Source organism: Oxyura jamaicensis, chromosome 5, assembly GCF_011077185.1.
Source record: "Oxyura jamaicensis isolate SHBP4307 breed ruddy duck chromosome 5, BPBGC_Ojam_1.0, whole genome shotgun sequence".
Lineage (NCBI taxonomy): Eukaryota > Metazoa > Chordata > Aves > Anseriformes > Anatidae > Oxyura > Oxyura jamaicensis.
Genome location: NC_048897.1, coordinates 63,049,303 through 63,070,413, shown reverse-complemented (window position 1 = coordinate 63,070,413; position 21,111 = coordinate 63,049,303). Strand labels below are relative to the sequence as shown.

General features: G+C 37.1%; 1 long non-coding RNA gene across 1 annotated transcript; it reads left to right on the top strand.

Annotated features, from left to right (window-relative positions):
* The first annotated feature begins 13,744 nt into the window (after nt 1-13,744).
* LOC118168290 lies at nt 13,745-19,210 on the top strand. Its single transcript, XR_004751468.1, has 5 exons — nt 13,745-14,878; nt 17,196-17,260; nt 17,363-17,435; nt 18,897-18,972; nt 19,054-19,210. It is a non-coding gene; the product is annotated as an uncharacterized LOC118168290 (long non-coding RNA).
* Nucleotides 19,211-21,111: the final 1,901 nt, after the last annotated feature.

Here is a 21,111-nt window from a genome sequence, read left to right as displayed (position 1 = left end):
ATTTCAAGCAAGAAAGGAAGGAAAGCACGAGGTATTGGTTGGAAAGATTTCATATTGGCATGTTTGAAATTAGCATTTGATTTCATTTGATGTGTGTATAAATTCATAAGTGGTAAAATATGTAGTAACTACAATGCATATTAACTAGTCCTGTAGTAACTACAATGCATATTAACTAGTCCTAAGCATTACCTTTTATATTGGCTTACCTGGAAAGTAGCAAGATAAATCATTTTCATGCTTTCTGCACTACTGCTAACAAAAATTTGGTGATTTTCCATCATTTGGATGGACGTGTCAATTTGACAGGTGAAAGATTGTAGATGGGTTCAGTTGCATAGTTGAAGATGTATAAAAGAAGGAAAAATATTAACTGTGAATAACAGTAAATTGTGAAATACCGGAGAAAAAGCTGAAGGGCCTTAGAATGTAAAAAACAAAATAAAAAATCATAAAGAAGTTTGCAGATAAAAATGAAACCAGAAGAAAGGACAAAGGCCTCGTGATATCTACATGAATCATGAATAATGGAATGACTGGATAGAATACTTAGGGATATATGATTGGAAAAATAAAGTTATTTGAGAATATTCAGAGGCTGTCACGTACGTGGGCAGAGGAATAAAACAGGAGGATTTAAGCAGTTTTCAGTCTTTAAAATGGAAACTTAACTGAGAGAAGTCTTAACTGAGAGAATTCATATAGGCCACATAGGTAGGACTCCATACAGTCCTAGCAAGCAGCAGATCATTTTGCGCAGTTTATCTGAGGGCCTATGTGGAAATAACCTATTTAGGAATCACAGGAGCTTTTTCAGCAGTTTTGAAGCAGGAATAGAAGTTGGACATTTGAATGCAATGGTTTAATTGTTTATGGTAGAGTTTGCAGAAATCCTAGATTATAAATACCTGACACTGAAAGATACTTGAAGTGAATTTTCTTGTCAATGTTAAAATTAAGATAAAGCATCTGACAGTATTGTAATGCTTAAGCTGAATTAGGCTGAAAAAAAGAATGTCTTACAATATTCTGGGGGCAGTTGTTTTTGTTGCTCTCCCAGTTTTATCCCTGTGCAGTAATAAAAGCTGAAAAGTAGAAATGACTTGGAGTATTTGCACCAGAAGTAGGGAGCAGAAGGTGCACATAGAAGGAACTGTTGGAATAGAGAAGGCTATTTGCTTCCTGCCCTGAGTATGGAAGTTAGCCTCCACCATTATTAATAATGAGCTTAAGTGGACTGATTAGTCAAAAATGAAGGGCAAAAGGGCAGCTATTCAGAGGCAAAGAGAGTACTGGAAATAAAGGCTGGAGGGAAATGAGAATAATTTGGAATAGAAGAAATGGTAGCTACATGGGACATGAACTGTTAAGGAATGCTAAAATAGAAAATAGGGGTAAGACGCAAGATGATGGGAATGGGAATCAGAAAATTGGTGAGCATGGAAAGAATGAAAACGGAATGGTCATGGAGTGGTCAGTGAGTGTGAATGGTCAGTGAGTGTAAATGAAAAGTAAATATAAGGGAGTTAAAGCATGAAAGGAAGAGAATAAGAATCTCTTATGTAAGAATAAACGATGTTATGCTCTGTGTGATCCCCAAGAGGATTGTAATAGGGTATGGTCTGTGGTGTCTCAAGAAAATCAATCCTTACTGCCTGCTCAAAGGAAAGCCCACTAGGATTTCACATAAGACATCTCTGGCTAAAGTAGAAAAAGCCAGATAAATCCAAATTGCCCGTGGATTAAGAGAAGCACCTATAAAAATAACGTGCTGTCAAACAGTTCCAGACTGCATTCTTTCCTATGTATGTTTGTAGCTACCACTTCTGTTTCTGGCATCTTCCCCTGCTGTATTTTGATTTCCGTGGAACCTGTTCCTGCAGGGTAGCTGTAGGAGGGCCCCTATTTTTCTTCAGCACTTACCTTGGTTTAGTTATAGTTAGCTCCTCTGGTCTGCTGTCCTAGCTCACATCCTCAGCTGTTTTGGGACTGACCTGCTGGTAAGTGTGCCTCAAGTACCCAACCACATGGCTGTGTGTGCTTGGAAAGGGAGAGAAGGGGTTGGGTGTTTTTTAATGCAGAGTGGAATTGGCATAGAGAGCAGCAGTTCTGACACAAACGGAACATGTCCTTCTGTTTCAGTTTTTCAACTACTATTAGCATATTTAAGGTAATATTATTAAATTACCATAACTAAAGCAAGAAGTGTGCCGTGAAGTCTTCTTTGCAAGAACTCTGCTGCAGGTACAGGGACAGCATTTGTAGTGCCAGTGTCAGAGCAGGAAGAAATGGATCTGTGTACAGCTGATGGACGTTGACGCATGCGTGACCTTGATATTTGTGTTGCCAACAATGAAAGTTTGCAGGCAGCATATTTTATGGGGAATGTTTGAAGTAATATTGGAAGAACAATCTACTGAGAAACAGAAACCTTGCTGTATTGAAATATAAACAAGCACTGACACCTGCTGTGAGGCTAAAGACTGTTTTTTTATTGAACGATAAACTCTTCTCAAACATCCAATATCTGAAATAACTTTTGGTATAATAGATCACAGTAGGCAAATGCTCTGTCTTTTGTCTACATTTCTGAGAGACATTGCTCAAAAGTATTAGGTGTATAAAACAATATAGGTTTGTAGCAACCTATTTAATGTGCAAATCCCTTGCCCAAAAATGAAGTGTTGTAAGACCATAGTACCTTTCATAATATCTCTTGAATGAGTAACATACAGTGGTGCAAGCTGTATATGGCTCAGATTACTAGAGGAAATCTGCAATCTGCAATACCTTATGTCATTATATATTCATAAAGTAAACTGAAATTCTGTTTTAATGCTGATTATACAGAGTTGAGTAACTATGAGGGTCCTGGCATAAGACACCAGATATTTACATTAAATGTAAAGTAATATTTTAACCATTTAATGTTTCTGGAGACAGTTTCCATGAGTGTTCATTGTTACTCTGTTAGCTGAGCTCTGAAACATGCTATTTATGTGATGTGTAGTTCAGATTTATGCCATTTTTTGGGAAATATACCTTCTAATCGACCGACCAGAAATTCAGTGCTGAAATCAAAATTAAAACTTGTTATTTTGAACTTGTCATGAAAAATAAGGACTTTGCAGGCTATATTCTGTCTTCATGGTAAGCATTTGAAATGAACATTGAAGCTGCAGTGAAGGCAACGGTATGTGGATAAAGAATTTAGATTGCTGACTGTGGAGATGGTAACTTAAAACACAGATCATGTGAATAGTTTTGTTTTGGCTCAGACCAGCTGCAGATGTAATATTAAATATTGTATTGTTTAAACAGGCTAAAACCAGAGCTTTGCTAATTATGGGTTGTGATGATTCTGGTGCACTTGCTGAAATAAATTATTTTTGTCAGGAAAGAAAGAAGATAGCACTTGGGATCTTTACTGAGAATCTATTTTTGTTTGTTTAGGGAATAGGAAATCGAAAGCAATATTGCAACTCAGGATAAATCTAGCATAAAGGAATAAAGATAAAAACTGAGATAAAACTGACCTCTCTTCAGGAGAATAAATTGGGCTGATGGAAGAGATTACTTTGTTTGAAAGAGATTATAGCAACGCTTGCTTTTGCTTTTGATTGGATTGTAATCTAGAAAACACAACCAGTGAGATCCTTGGGGGAAGTTTTGTTTAGCTCTCAAGTATAACTTCTTGTACATTCTGAGGTCACTTCTTAAAGCACTGTTCCAGATTACATTTACAACCATGTCACCTGGTTTTTGAAGCAGTGTGTGAAATTTTTATAGTAATAAAATGTCTGTTGTTAATTTAAAATAAAATGATAATTTGTACAGATTTCCAATATTCTTTGCTATTGACTGATCTTAAACCAATCCATTAGTAAGGATGAAGTAAGCTGTGATTATGTGATCTTATGTGATGCTATTTCAGCACTGGTACTAAATGTGTAACCAGTGGAGGAATGAAGTTATGAAATGAACTTTCCTAAGTAAGTAGAGCAAAAGGCTCGGAAACATAGGATTTGAAAGTGTATCTTGACAAATTCAAGGAAAGATATGTATCAGTGGCTAGGATGTTCTTGAATATTGTAAATGGTTTGGAAAGAGTTGTTAGACCAAATGTCTTTTGTTTCTAATGTGGAGGGTTGAAGAAGTATTCTTTCCCCTGTCTCTCCCTCATGCATTTTTATTTTTGCATAATTATGTTAAATTTCTTTGCTTCATCTTCACTGGGAACTAAAGAGGGGAAACTGAACAACTCTGCTGTTCCTAAATGACATTTTCAGGATGCTGTTTGTTTTCCTTCCATGCTTGGCAATGCCATCTGGCTTGCAGTCCTCAGATTTGAGGGGTGTAAGGAAATCTTTTCCCATTCTCTTTTCTTGTTTAGGCTGGCAGAGAATGTTGGATTTTGTTATTTTTCTGTGTTGTTTTGTTTTAAGTTCAGTTCCTGGGCTCAGTTCATATATTTCACTGTAACTCCTTAACAGTGCACAACCTGTAGTGCTGCTAAATGTCCTTGCTCCTTATTTCTGTTTTATGTCTGAAGGTATTTTTTATCTTTTATGCTAAAGATAAACATTCTAAACTATGAGTTTCAACTGTTATGGATGAATGGGTAGAATTGGTGTTAGTGTTAAATATCTTTTTATTTAATATTTACTATATGTGTTGAGGGAAAACTCAACTCAGTGATCGAGGTAGTCCCTCTCATCATTAACACCCATTTTGTGCTAGATCTCTCTCCTGAAGTCATGCAAACAGCAAAACCAATATTGTGCTTTAATCCTGGGTGCTTTAAAAAATTGGCTTCCAAATTTTTGAGTAATTTCTGTGTTGTGCAGGAGTTCGGAGTGTACACCCTCAATCAGATTTATATGACTGCACCAGTAATAGCACCATACTGTTTAAAGCCAGATGTCTCAGCAAAGGAACTACAGTTACAGGGAGAAAATACATGAGGATCAGTGATCTTGAAACTATTGCGTAAAGGCTTTCAAAATCTAATAATCCTAACACTTTTACTTTTCAGGAAGATCAAAGCCCTCCTAGCATTTCAAATACCTTTCACTTTAGAAAGTGAAGATTAATATGTAAATGTGAAGGATTTGAGCTAATTGAATATGCTACTGTTAGATGTTTGAACACTAAGGACATCAAACTTTCCATAATTGATTAACAATTGGTTCATTAATTAAAACTAGATATTGTATGACTATTGATGAATGCAGGATGTTTTCAGATGTACAAAAGGATGCAATTTTTGAACCTGTTTTATTGCTTTTATTTTTGATGGTGTGGTATCACAGATGTTTTTCTTGTAATAAATGACTGCATCAAAACTATAAGGTAAAGCTGAAAGACAAATATGGATTCAGAGCAAGAAGAGGCTCATCTGAGAAAACGTGTAGCAGGTGTTTAATGGATGCTGTGATGTGACAGCTGTTTTTCTTAATTTTTTCAATATATACAAATACAATAACATACGTTGTATCAGGTAAGGATAAAATGCTCATGCTGTACAGCTGCCCTTGCTGAAGGATAGCCTTTATCTCACATAATTGTATTTACAGTTGTAATACAATAGAGCTATATACTAATGGGATGATTTGGTCATAAATCCAAAAGCCATACTGAGGCTAGTACAATGCTGAGGGTGTCTTGTGTAAGTCGGCCCTGGTGCACTTCATGGTCACCATCTGGAAAGATGCCAACTAGATGGAAACCAGCTTTTGTGGGATTAAACCTAATTTGCACAGGGGTCACACTCCAATATAAAATATGTATAGATGTATCATGGGAAGTCATTATCAATGTACCGTATTGCTTCTTGTGCCTCATTGTGTGTACTAGCTAAAGTGGAAAATCAAGTGACAGATTAATGCTATGCAAAACCCCTGTGAAAGCAGCAGACGCTGTTGCCCATAAATTTAAACCTTGGAAGGGGCTAACATGGGTGAAGGTGAAACAAATATTATGTTTATCAGCATATTACCACAATCTACAGGGCCTGATTCTTCCCTGCAACCTACATTTAATTTTAAAAGCATACTGCTGAAATCTGTTTTGGAATTATAAGAGGGCTTGAGCGGGGAATATTAGTATTTTTATGCCTGCAGAGTAAGTCATCTAGTGGGAGGAATGAGGTCTGATAGCTGGCTTCAGTGCACTGTTACCATGGCAAGTTTCAAACAGTTCCTGTGCAGATTCTAGTGGTTTTGTGCACTTGCTAGATATTAACATTGTTTGTGAGTGAATTATTTACTTCAAATTTCCTGGCTTATAACTTGTTAGTTGAAACTTCAGGGTTAAATTTCACTCTAACTCTGGCACTAAAGTTTGTCTCTGAATACGTGGCTCCTGATAAAGCTCTTTGAGATGTACAGTGGTGTCCTATACTTAAATAAAGATCCCTGAAAAGTGTGAAATGAACCCAACATGGGGAGCCTCTGGCATGCCATGAAATTTTTGAGAGATCCTGACTGATGGTTTGCCAAGACTTGTTCAAGATAAATTAGATGGGTTACATTTATGGGCTGTGACTCATATAAGAAAAAAAAACAAAACTTAAGAAATGATCGATTCTTGGTTTAAAATGTAAGCACTTCACTTGTGTTACTTATGTTCAAGAACTTTTGGAAAGAAATATGCTATAAGCAGATTACTAAGCACCTTCTAAGTAGATACCTACTTCTGTTGGTGAAGTGATTGTGGTGGGAAAGACCAACCTGGCAAGACGGTTTAAGGTGGAAAATGTCATGTGGAACATGTGGAATCAGGTAGATAAGGCTGCAATTTGCTAGGTCCTGCATTTTTGCCACCTAACCTTACCCATAAAAGTGGCCTAGAAGAAAGCTGGAGAGGGACTGTATCAGGGAGTGCAGCCATGGAACAAGGAATAACGGCTTTGAACAAATGGAGGGGAGATTTAGATTAGATGGCACAGGATGGAAGGTGCAGGGCAGTCCCTGTGGCTGAGGGGCAGCCTTTCTCTCTGGCAAGCCAAATGGCCCAGGGGAGCCAGCCCCAGAAAAGGGGGCCTCAGCCATCCCAACCATCCTCCTTCTTCCACATGAGGGCATCTTCCAGGCTGCTCCCAGCACAGTGGCCACGTATGGGCCACTCCATCACAGAGGCTTGCTGAGGTCACAGTGGCCACTACTGCCCCGGCTTTGCTGCGGGCCCTATAAAACAGGCGCCCTGCAGCTGGCCCACCATTTGCTGAGCTTCTAGGCCCTCTGACTGCCAGCTTGTGCAGCAGGAAGACTAGAAGCAGCAAGGCAAGCAGCAGGCCTCCTTGGTGTACGAGGACAGCAATGTAGTTCGGTGAAGCACCAAGAAGGAATACACCTGACCAGGAGATGTGTCATGGGTGGAGGGATAGCACTGGTGACACAAGAGACATCAGTGCCCAAGGGACCTCTGGCACCCAGCCCACAGACAGTTACAAGCAGTACCGTTGGCACCACAACAATGTGGGGAACAGGCCAGCCCCTCAAACACCCAGTGACAGCGGGCCTGGGCCTTACCATAGAAGCAACAGTGTCATGGGGGCAAAGCCAGGAACATCAGGCAGAAAACTGCAGGGAGCAGAGGTGTGCCCATAATCCGGAACACAGTGTGAGACCCAGTAATGGCCGTAAACCAGACAGCAGCGTTGGACCTGTGCATGAAAATCAACCCGAGAGTGGCATGAGACTGAGGCATGGAACTGGATGAACCCCTCGTTCGGCACCCTGGCCTGAAAACGTTCAAGACAGAAGGCATCCCATTTGGGCAGTCTTGGGCAAGGACTGGCTTAGCCTTCTGCCCAACATCGTGGAGCCCAAGGAGCTGGATCCACCAGATGTGGAGGAACTGATGGGAGTGGATCCACCTCTGCCAGAACAGACCTGGGACTACTGTGGCATGTCTTTGCACTCTGCCATCTGAGAGAACCAACAGTGGCGCAGGAGTGCTCGGCAAGCCCTCTACTTATTGCTCAGGCTCGATCGCAAGCATTAGCTTGGAGCCACCAAACACCACGGATATCCCTCAGGCTTGCCTGCAAGATGTCCTAGCAATGAACAGCTCTGTTGCCAATTCTCAGGGGTTGTGTGAGTGCTTCTATTTTGAGGGGAGAATCGGCTTAAGTTGTGCCAGGGGAGGTTTAGGTTGGATATTAGGAAGAACTTCTTTACTGAAAGGGCTGTTAGGCATTGGAATGGGCTGCCTAGGGAAGTGGTTGAGTCACCATCCCTGGAGGTCTTTAAAAGACGTTTAGATGTAGAGCTTAGTGATATAGTTTAGTGGAGGACTTGGTAGTGCTAGGTCAGAGGTTGGACTTGGTGATCTTGGAGGTCTCTTCCAACCTAGATGATTCTGTGGTTCTGTGATTCAGTTGTTGGAGAGAGAAACTAGGATACAAGCTGAAGAGCATTAATACATAAAGACACAAATGAACGTGGAAAACAGGAGCATTCCATACAAGGAGGAAAAAAGAGAAGCAATGAACTCTGTGGGTTAATGCTCAGACCATGGCACTGAAGAGAAACCTGGGAGGTCAGCCCTGAAGCCAGCTATCCAGCCTGCTGTGGTATGTGCAGTGGCTTTGCAATTACTCATGAACTTCACAGAGGTGTCTATTTATTTATTTATTTTACAGTGTTTACAGATGAAAGAACAATAAATATATAATCCTGTTTGGTATGCAGAACATTGTGTCACTTGGACTTCCAGAAGTCATGAATTAGAGACAGATCTGTGGAAGGACACATTTTTGTCTTGCTGCTGTGTTCCCTGTGGTCCCACCTGCCTCCCTGGTATGAAAAAGAAGAGCTCTGGATCCAATGTTTTTATGGCTCAGGTTGGCAGTGGATCAATGACAAGTTGCAGTCATTGTATGGGCTTTTCAGGACTTTTTGAAAGTTAGAGGGAAAAAAATGTCACTGATGTCCATAGCTTGATGGACTCTTAATATTGGGAAGAAGCAGACGTTGCATGGTGATGTATTATGTCACATTCCCTCAATGGAATGCTCTTTTACTGTATGTCCTACATTATTATATGCAAGGAAGTCCTAAATTCAGATTTTCAATTGTGCTATAGGAAGAATAGTGTTGTCTTTTCTTTTTTTCTAGGCAAGAGTGCATGTGTTCCTAGAGTAAAATATTTAAGATATTAGAAATAACTTCTGAGCAATGCATAGCTGTTTGCATTAAAATGGAACTACATGAGTAATGAATGTTGACTTGGAATTACAGCCAGTATGGTAATGAAATAAAGCCACATTAGATGCGTAATTTGCAAATTGGGGTTGTTTTCAATTAAATGATCTCCCTGGCTGATCTGAGGAAAGAGGCATGTCAGTCAAACAAGTAGGAAGAAGGACTTTTAGACAAATAATGGATTAATTTCATACGTACATAGGAATGAAGTCCCACAAGTTGACAGCTGTCAACACTATTTTGGAAAATTTAGTTATAAGAACATCTATATGTTCAATTTCTGTCTCTCTTTTTTTTTTTTTTTTTTTTTTTTTTTTCTGTGACCGCGTTTGTTAAAAAAAAGCAACTATTCTCCTACTCTTGTTGTATTTTGGGGAAATGCTATTAGTAGTTCTATTTGCATAAATTCCAATAATGCATCAGTATTTCACTATGGTTATGTTAACCAAATACATTCTTAATTAACTACAAGTATTCACATGGTAAATAGCCACATACTCACATATTCACATGGTAAATAGCCACATTTGTATACTCTTAAAAAAGAGTAGGCATAAGTTATATTTGGAAGGAAATTAATCTGGTGTATCATTAGAGTTTAAGTAAATGAGTAATATTTACCTAAGTTGTAGGAGAACCAAAATGCGTCACAAGCTGCTGTGAATCAAGGGTGCTTCTCACATCTGTATAATCCTGGCTGTGTTCTGCTGATGAATTCAAACCAATGTTTTGCTGCCACTGGGTTTGCTCTGACAGGAAATTTGATTAGGGATCTGGGTAACTATAAAGAATCTGGTCTATTTCTTTACCTTTCTTTACCTTCCTTAATTAAAATTAGATATATATATTTTTTTTAATATATATATATATTTAAGAAAATGTTGTGGAAAACCTAGAGGAGCCTCGAAGACAAATACTCATCCCTCTGCAAGCTTCGAAACTCAGAACAATAAAAATCTCTACAGGCATGGTGAAGCAGAGTATCAAAGAATAGCAAGTCAGTTTGACAGGTCAGTCACTTGCAGCTAGATATAAATGGAACCTGAAATCTTATTGTGCCATCTGGGTCCAATAAGTGTTTTATTTTCCAAGTAGAAATTTATTCTATGATGTGGTTAATCAAATATACTCATTAAAAAGCCACTCAAACAAGCACTTAGTCATTTTCTTTTTCAGTAACTGGCTTTTGCAAAATTTTTGTCTACACTTTTTCTCAAGTATGACATCATATTACAAATAAAAAGCACTGTTTGAATGATAGAGTTTCAAAATTGACTGTACAGTATGGGTGCCATAAAGCACTAGTGAATAGAACATAAATTTGTCTTCCTGACAAAATACAGCAGATTCTCCATAAATGCCCATATAGGTTTGTTGGCCATGGCTTCCCACTGTCTCACTATTTATGGAGTTACTTATGCCTGCAAACAGTGTTTAAAATGCTACTAAATCAGTACAGCTGTTCCGCCACACCAGTGCTAACATGGGGGCAAATAACTTTATAGGTGTGATAGTGGAGTGTTGGGCTGCAATCCTTTTTCAGTAATTTATATTGTACAATTGCCTGTGACTTAGAGGTATCGTTAAGCCACCTCATGTTTTTGTTGTTGTTTGTTTGTTTGTTTGTTTGTTTGTTTTTCCCCAAATATCAAGTGTAACTCACAAACCTCTTGCTCTGGCTTGATGTCCTTTGCAAGGCTGTTGTCTATTGGTCTTTGCAACTGGGAATAAATGGGATGTGGTATTTCTGTAGTCACACACCATTTCTCTTGGCATTGAACACTGTAGCTGAGAAGTGCATGTGGAAGAGGAATTCCCTGACTGCCAGAGGGAACTCCAAAATGGAAGAAGGCTGAGCAAGCTGATTCACAGATTTTTGTTCTGTGGCTTTCTTTGCTGTGTTGTTTTTCCTGTAGACTACAAATCCTGTGCACACTATTAAAAGGGGTCAGAATCTAATTTACAGGTGTGATTCAAAGCTTGCTGAGGTTATTGGAAATCTCTATTAAGTTTAACAGGGTTTGGATTACATCTTAAAAAAAAAAAGTTCTCAGGAGTGCTCAGAAAGAAGGGGGAAAGTAGAAGTTTTCTCAGGATACTACCACTTATGATGTATCTGTCACTGAAATAAGAAAAAAAAAAGATGGTTACAAGTGTGATTGTCCATCTCTTACAGTTCTATGTTAATGTTATTTCAAAATACTGTGAGCCTAATGAGTGATCATGTGTGATTATGCTTTACCTGCTGTTATAAAATAAATGTAGGCACTTGTTTGCAACAGGGATATTCATAAACAAGAGATTTGGGAGGATGTCCCCTGCAAGAAAGTCCTTTCTAGTATGGAATAAACCAGAAATACTACTGGAATTATGTAGCTCATTGAATATACAATCCTTTTGTCTATACTATGGCTAAAAGCACTGGTATGTGTTTTCTGCTGATGAAAATGCGTTCTGTACCACTGACACTACTGAGCTGCATCATCACATTCTAAAAATAGCCTGCTCTGTTTTTATTTGCAGCTGGTATTTAGTTGTAAAGGTCCCACCTGGGACTTGGGCTCATTTGTCATACATGCTGAAGAAAGCAAATGGTAAGATGAATGCAATGAAAGACAGTCTACCAAACAATCATTAATGCTAGTCTGGATCAGCTTGTTTTGCAAAAGGAAAGTGCTCCTTAAATCAAGGATTAGAAATAAGGTCCTTTTAAAATGAGAGAAAAAAAAAAAAAAAAAAAAAAGTTTTAAGCTTGCTCTTTATAAAAAAGAATATATATATATATAAATCAATGCTCTTATAATCTCAGGCCAAGACAGACTTCTGTAAGTATAATGGGGCATAAGTACATTTAGTTCTGCTGTTAGTAAGAGTAAATTGTATAGCTGTCAAGTTGTGGCATATATATGAAGTTCTGAGTAAAACCATTACTGGGAGTTATTAAAATAGTATGCCAAAGTAGATGAAAGACTGCAGATCCATCAAGTGAACCTGTTAAAATTCTGAAGCAAGTTTAAAACAGTACAGATGCCTTGACCATCTGCTAAGAAATGTGTGTGGACATAATTGCATGGAACAACTGTCATTTAATTAAAAACAAAAACAAAAAAACAACCACCAGCAAGAACAACAACTACAAAAAAATCAACTAATTTTTCAGGTGGTATGCAGCCAAAGGAAGCAGCTAATTGCTTCCAAAGTCCATAGCCTTGAAACAGCTGCATATTCGTTGTTCACCACTTGGTTCCAAATGATGTGATGTATTCTTTGCTCTTCTTTTGTGTGAAAGGATTTATGTCCCGCCTGTTCTTTTAGAAGTTGGAGCCTTTTACAGTTTAGGACGCCTGAACTATACATCAGAGTTTATTGCAAAAGTATTGAGATACTCTTAACTGTAATGTTGCTTCCAGGGCTTTGTTTCTGTGTCTTACATTACTAGAACCTTTGGCAGAATTATCTCATTGCATTATGTGTCTGTTTGTCCATTATTCTTTGAGAGCGTGAGATGATGGGAGTATTGCTATCCCTCTAAAGTGGATGTCAGAGTTGTAGAAGCCACAAAGATATATTTATAAATAGATAAAACGTAACAGAACCTAATGAAGACAGTGGACATTTTCTTACACTCAAGCACACCTTAACTGATAACTCTAGGTATTAAATTCACGAGTGGCTGCAGTAAATCTCAACCCCCATTTTAAAGGAGGGATTTTTCCCTCCAGGTTTCAAAGCACAGCCACACTTTTCATTATAAGGTCAATTCTATATGGTAGAAACAAAAAGTAAATATTCTCTGACTGGCCTCCATCAAGTGATTAAATGTTCAAGTGTGGAGCATTTGCTGTGAATTGTTCCCAGTTGCTGGGTTTGTCATAGTGCCTTTGCTTATTTGTGATTGTATAGTGAAAAAAACTGGAGATATCTAGGTAAGTAGGTAAAATAGGATTGCCTCACAGACGTTTTTATCTTCGTCTTTTCTGTTTCTGTTATGGAGGTGATGACTTATGGTGTCTCTATTTTTATTTTTTGGAATCAAACACATTTGCAGAGGCTGGATTTTCAAAAACAAGATCCATTGTAAGCAAAGTAAACTGAGAAAAAAACAAAACCATTTACAGAAAAAAATCATTCACAGCTGGAGAGAATGTCTGGGCTCACTCTGAGAGGGATGTTTAGAGTTTTTTTATTTTACTGTTTAAGCAATTTTTGCTAGTGTTACTTTAGCTTAAAGTCATAACCTTATCAATTTGACTCTAGCTTACTAAAATAGATATATAGACAGATACATTCTAAAGTGATCCAACTGCTTCTTCGATTCCAAAGTGTATGTAGTTAGGAGGCCAGAGACATAATGTTCCCTTTTTTTTCCCCCATTGTTTTCTTTTCCTTATGTTCTTACGTAGTCATTGTCTTTTTGAAGCTGTCGTTTAAAAAGTTGAACTTGAATTCCTTTTGAAGTGTAAAGCTGCTTTAAATATTGTATATATGTTATTATATTATTGTTGGTGTTTTTTTTTGGTCTTACTGAAGTAACATTTTCTGTAACATTGTAAAGGAAGAAACAGTGAAAGCAGGAAAAAAAATACTGTCAGACCTGTTTTCCGCACAGACATCTTATAATACCAGTGACATGGGCTATTGTAGCACACATGTTTAATGGCTTCAAGAGCTAATTTGAATACCTGCTTCAACATTTGAACTTTCTGTTCACATTGTAAACATGTCAATGGTGGCACTCTTTCAGGAAAGAAAGGCAGGATTTTTGCTTGTTCTGCACCACCTTTGTGGCTGCATTGCCAATATAAAAAAGACATGGCTCGTGGTGAGCTCTTCTGGAATTTGTCCTCAGATCTGTGGAATGCAACAGGTAAACTGCACAGAGCAGACTGGAAACATTTAAAGGGTTTCTATGGGATGACCCATGTCATGTTTCCTCTGAACTTTTCCAGGAAATCAAATAAGTATGAAACCGTCTGGGGGGGGGCATAAATTATAACATTCATCATCCTTATAGATCGATAAAACAGAAAACCTTGACTGTAGTGTCTGCTGCATCATACTTAAGCAGAGTAACGTGTTTCATATAGCTAGAAATAATCTACAAATATGATGGCTGTGACAGATATTTAATCTTATTCAGCGTTTAAGGACAATTAGAGAAGGAAGTGCAAAAATCTAATTAGTCTTGAGGCAAGTCTGTTTGCATATATAAACAGTCTTTGGGGTCTTAAATATCTCTTCTATTCATATTTACTCCTTCCTCAAAGATAACTTGTATGCCATTTAAAACTGGTTGTTTGGATGCAGGTACACTGCTGTAGTACAGGGATGTTTTAAATTTATGTTAAACATTGAAAGAGAATTGATATGGATCTTGACTTATTTATGCTGTCAATATTTTGTGAAAATGAGAATTTTTCAAGAGATTTTACTAAAAACAATTTCCCAGTTTTTGAACGTCTCTAAATACCACATTTATAGTTCACAACTTACCTAAGGTTATAAGAAAGTGTATTTTATGCTTGAAATACAGTGTCACCATGTGCAGAGCTAGATGCTGCCACAGTCTAAATGGGAAAACGTATTCCACAATATCTTAGGCTATGAGCACAGGCTGCACTTCTTGACAAGAAGGAAGAAGATGGAAAGTTCGCCTCTAACAAGCACTGGTAAGTTTTTGCCTGTTTGTATCAATCATAGGCCAGGTTAGGCATGGTTATGGATACATCTTCATTTCTGACTCCCAGGCCTTGGTGTTCCCCCCCTCTCCTCCATTAGTTAGGCAGATATTATTTTGGTATTGTATAGCTTTTTTTTTTTTTTTTTTTTTTCTTCCCTGGAAACCCTTTCCAATGCCAATATGTACTCGTTAATGCTTTCAGATTTCTGGAGTATTACTTTTATTAAAAACTAGAAAATATACTCCAGAAAGGTCTCCTCTGATTCTTAGCTGCCAAGATTTCTTTTAGATTGTATGTTAATTGCTTAATAAGGGCTTTTTATATCATCTCCAAAACATTATTTGCTGCTCACCCTTGAATATACTGCATCAACTGGACTGCTGTTCAGATCTCAGATACTTGAATTAAGTTTCTGGTTCTAAGATACATCTTGTTAATTCTCCTATTCCCAGTACAGAAGCAGAGAGAAAGCTTTTGTGATCCAACATAATCTATTTAAAACAACTTTTTGACTAGTAATTATCTACAATGACTTCAGTTTTCTTTGTACTAATCCTGACAACCAAGATCTGTGCCTTTTTGTTTCCTTTTGCTTTAAAATGTTTTTAAAGACCATATCTCATATTTCAGTGTTCTGTACTTATAACTATTAACTATGGTATTATTCCAAGTTCTGTTTTAGGACAACTGTTGTCCACTTTGTGTGGTGATCTATTTTTTTCCAGTGTGATGATGGGGGCTGCCAGTACGGTAAGTATTATTTTAAGCTTCTTGTAAAAACTCGGGTTTGTCTTCATTGTTACGGTGTTTATCTGACATGGTCAAATAACTGCATCTCTTAATATTTAGAAACTAAAGCTGATCATCAGGCTTTTTGGTCTAACAAAACCTTCCTTTTTGATGTTGATCTTTTGAGAAATACCTTGTTTCTCCCATTGTTTCTAATATTTTGGTATTTCACCAGAAGCTTTGCTTTTCTTTCTTTTTCTCTCTGATTTCCCAGGAGGTAAAAATGGCATATTTTTATATAAATTATATATCAGAAATTTGCTGATGAGATTGTGGTATGTTTGTGCCTTCCCACAGGGATTATTTTTGAGCTAGAGGTTTCTAGATCAAGTTACAGAATAGGCACCAGATGGTCTGGAATTATTCTTTGACAGTCTATAGATAATTAAACATTCAGCAAAAACTACTCTTTTTAAAACCGTGCACAGACTTTCACAAAAGCAACATATTGAGTTTTAGCTTTCTTTCCATAATTTACATATTTACTTTTGTTACCTTACTTACTATTTTTGCTTGATGGTTCTTGCATCTATTTTAGTAGTCTCTTTTCTTCTGTGGTACAGGGGCTGGTAGGTGCCTGGTATGCTACCTTTCAGTCACGAAAAGAAAGGAATAATCTCTTTGTGGGCTATAGTGTTTTTTTTTTTTTTTTTTTTTTTTTTTTTTTTTTTTTTTCTGTGTTACTATAAAGGGAATAATATAAAGATAGTGATGTGGCCTGCATTTTCAGCAATCTCTACTTGCCAGTCAATATCATGGGACAAAGAGAGAGATGGATCTGTTCCCCAGCGCCATGCTACAGAAGGTGAAACAGATTGCAAAAACTATTAATTTACTTTTATGGGACTGATTTTAGGTTAAAATATAATTCAGTTATATTCTGGCTCAGACTAAGCAGTGCCTTGAAAACAATATTATCCTTTTTTGTTTCTGAATGTGAACCACTAAAGTTGCTACCTCTGTAGAGTAGAACTTTATAATCCTGTTTAAACCTGTAATTCAGCCTGACAGTTCTGACTACCTGTAGTCAGAGACACACATCAAGGAATAAGCATTGGCAGTCATCTCTTAGGGAAGCACGTTCTGGTCCTTAAGGGATAGAATCAAATCAGAATTCTCAATGATATTTTCTCTGTCACACAGTTAATTCAGTATTAAGTAATACCCACTATCTATTAAACAGTGGATGTTATTAAACAATTTCATTTATTCAATTCTGGAAGCATTCTTTCAGAAGTTCCTTCACTCTCAAATTTAATGGCTGCAATGCTGTCAACCTATTTTTATAACACAAAAATGAGCAAATACCAGCAAAAAATAAGAAACATTATTTCTGCTTCTTAGACATGTCCAAAGATTGTTCATAGTATTGTCATACTGTAACTCTTTAAACAAAGTTTGACTTAGATTGTCAACTCAAAATCTGATTCAATAAAACATTGGTCTTCTACAGAGTTAAGACCATGCTTATTATACATTTTGCTGATCAGAAACCAGCACATTCTTCAGTTCTTAGGATTAAGCTTCAGAAGCAGATATTAGATCCATATTATTCTGGGGTTTTTGCACAGAAATGGCTAGGTAAATTAAGAAAATAGCTACTGAACCTCGTAACAATGAAGTACAAATATTGAAAAACCTGTGTAGTGATTGGCATCTTGCATGCTGCTTCTGAAATCTCAGGTCTCTTCATGGTATTTTGCTGAACTTTGAAATATGGTGTGCACTGGGAATAACACCGTAACTTTGGAACTTAGTGAGTGCATGATCATCCTTCAAATACTACCTTAAGTTTTTTTTTTTACTAGTATTCAGAAATTTTCTTACTACTAAAATTTTTGTTTTAATGTTACACTTCATCTTCTGCTGAGTGTCTTATACCAGTATGAACTATGTTTGCTGAACCAGCAGCAGCTGTTGTTACAGAGCCAGAGAATGGTACAGAAGAATGCTCCCACCATGTCCAGAAGACCTTTGAAACTAAGACAGTTTTATGTGACTGCTGCTGATGTTAATGGTGATATCAGCAGGGATGCAGCTGTAAATGAAAATAAAGAGGAATTTTGGGGTTTATCTCTTTCAGAATGCAACTTTCCAGAAACATCCAAGTAGGTTCTAGGAATATGAATAGGGTACTGCTGGGCTTATCTTTTTGGACAAGTGCTTAAATATTGAATTCTGAATGCAACGTTACCACCAACTTCCCTTAGACTTCCTGTCTTTCTGAAGCTAGGCATCTGTCTCTCTTTTAAAAAAGTGAGGCTTAAAGAAAAAATTATTTGTGAGTCGTTGAGATGGTTAGGTGCTGCCTTGAAAATATTTTTTCATTTGCAGTTGATGATTGGACATAAATTGACCATAGCAGTCAAAGATACAAAGTTTTTTTTTTTTTTTTTTTTTTTTTTTTTTTTTACTGTTGCACATATATTTACTCAGTTATCAAGATCAAGTTACTCCCATTTTAAATATTTATAAATTACTTTAAAAGTGCCTTAATACATAAAAAATGATACACATTGTAAGTGAAAATTATTTTTTTAGTACTTTAGTTCTGGAGGCCTTTGGGGCCACACTATAGCAAAGGAAAGTTAGCTTTCAACAGTCTTTTATAAGATATGGTTTAAAGCATAGTCAAGTCACTGAGAGACCTCCTGCTGACTTGGGAGTCCAGAGGCTACATGCTGTACTAGGAGTTCTTTCAGGTTTGACTGTGAGAGAGTATTTAACTGGAAGAAAATTGAAGTTTGGCAGCAACTAGAAACAAATTCAGATGTATAGAAATATGCAATGCATTGTTTTCAGTGTAATTGAATCGAAGCTGGACTTCATAAACTTTCTGGACTGCTCAAGTTGTTTTGTTCAAGTTGCCTTTTAATAAAATATCACATACATAATACCTTGGAAAAGCTAGTTGAGCAAGATCTGAAAAATTATGATTCTTTAGCCTAAAGCATATTTTAATCACTGGTCTTTGGAACAAATTCTGTTGTAAATAAATTATAGCAGTGATATATTATGATATATTATGAAGGCAAAAAAACTTTCAGTAGTACAGTGCCAAAGCAAAAAGTTAAATAAGCTTTTGTTTTCAATAAAATAGATTTTCTCCCCACTGAATGGGGAGAAATGTGTGAAAGAGCTTTCTGTTGGATCACGGACTATGGTCAGTAAATGGCTCAAAGCAATATGAAGCGCTGAAAAAACATTCTGGATACAGGCAAGCAAGGCAGGATTTTCAGCTGATTTTTGGATGTTAGGAGCCAGTGCCCAGGATTTTCTGTATCAAATACATGGTAAACATTGACAAAAGACAGAAAAAAACAAAACCACAGCAGCACAGTGTATTGAGTTTGATTATAACTGTTTATCTGTAGGAACCAGAATGGGGGCATAATGGCAGGCAGGAAAGAGGAATGTCACTTTTTATTCACTTCCTGTCATGGCCACACATGTCAAGAAAAAAGTATGATATTCATATGATTTGTGTGAAGAGAACAGAAGGTGTCTCTGTCTCCAGGTCTCAGGTAGTTCAGAGAACAGTTTTTTTTTTTTTGTTTTGTTTTGTTTTGTTTTGTTTTGTTTTGTTTTAAAGGGGCAGGGAGGGAGAAGGGTGAAGGAGGGTTAGAAAATAAAATTCTGAAACTGCCACTGCCAGGTCTGGTTCAATATGCTGCATCACTTATCTAGTCCAAACCTTGTTTATTTGTATTGATTGTAAAATCAGCATCCTGTATGAAGAATAACTGATTTCCAAAAAAAGATTTGCTCTTTTTGGTGTACAAATGCCCTGTAGATCTATGGTGATAGCTGCTGTCCCAATGTACAAGTGAGATGTCATTAAAAATGTCATTTTAACCATTAGTCTCACAGTTGAACCCCACAGCAATACTGCCAAATGCATGATGGCATGAAGCCATTTTGGTTGTCTGTGCCTGCAATGCAAGTGCTTAGCTGTAAGGTTAATGGTTGTAAGAATTGTAAGATTCTTATTTTTTATATTTAATTGTTAAGAATTGTAAGCTTTAAGTACTGTGAAGCTGTAAGTGTTCTGGATTTGAGAAATTCCAGAAGCTGTAAGTGTTCTGGATTTGAGAAATTCCATTGAGAAATTGAGTAAGCAGAACATATTTCTTCAAAATACAACAAACTTGTTACACAAACATGTTTACAGCTGTAACTCAGGTGAATTTTAGTAAGGGAAGTACACTCAAAAGGAAACGTTCTTGGATAAGCATTTAAATTAGTTATTCAGGAGTCATTAATGGCACTAAAGTTTATTATCAGGCAGTCCACATTTTCTTCATGTTTATATTTGTACTATGTGTACAACTGAAAAGGCCTTACTATTAGATTTACAATGTGTAATGCTAATGAGTCTTATGAGAAAATGCTACAAATTTACATCATGTTAGTTAATATGATTTAAAAGGTAGAAAAAGGTCTCAGGAGTTACTGGTTTAAAAAAATGCAGAAAGGGATGTTTGTTAGTAAAACTTCACTTCCTGTTGGTGTTAAAATATTACTGTATTGGCTAGGGTATTCCAGTAAATCTAAGTGAGGCTAAAAGTCAGAAGCTTACTGTTGTGTGGTGCACTTGCAGTGAATCTTGTCATCTGTAAATCCAAGTTCTATTTTTTTAAAGGTCAAAACTGCCAGGAACCATCGGTACACATGGTATTAACTTTTATTATTTCCATTGACATTGAAAGAAAAGACACAAATCATGGAGTGTTTCCAAAATTAGATATAGTATTACTGTCTCATAGGTCCTTGAGTCTCTCCTATGAATCATTTATATTTGTGTGTGTCTGTTCACATCAGTACAAATAGAGCCTGTACTTGCATTCCATTGCTGATGAGATTGAGGAATTGAATTAAGCCGGAAGGGTGTGTTTTAGTGCATGCACCACTGTCATTTTAGCCTTGTTGTTAGGGGAGTGGTGGTTGTGCAAAACACCCTCTGAAAGATAATTGGATAAATGCTTCTCATTCCAGGTGGTGCTGAGCTTTTTAACTCAGCTGTAACTTCATCCTAGTGATTAAATTTATATCCTCCTCACTGAGTAGAAAAGGGCTTAATAACAGGGTAGTTTAAAACATTGTCCAGATACAATGTACAGAATCAACAGAAATGAGAAATAAAATGAATGAGGAATGTTTTCTGCTCCTCCTGTCTTTGCACTTGAGTTCCTTTATTCAGGGTGGGACAGTCTCTGCCCAGTGTTGTCCAGCACTCCAATTTGTGGGAACAGTCCCACATGTAAATCTGTCAAACCTGTATGGCCAGTATTTTAACGGAACAGGTTAAAGTGAGCCCTCTACCCAAAGATCTCTGAGCCACTATTGTCAACTAGGTCATGAATTGCCCATCTGGATTTTCTAAAAATGATTAGTTTACTGCTCTGAGCTGGACTGATAAGAGCTGTCAGCCA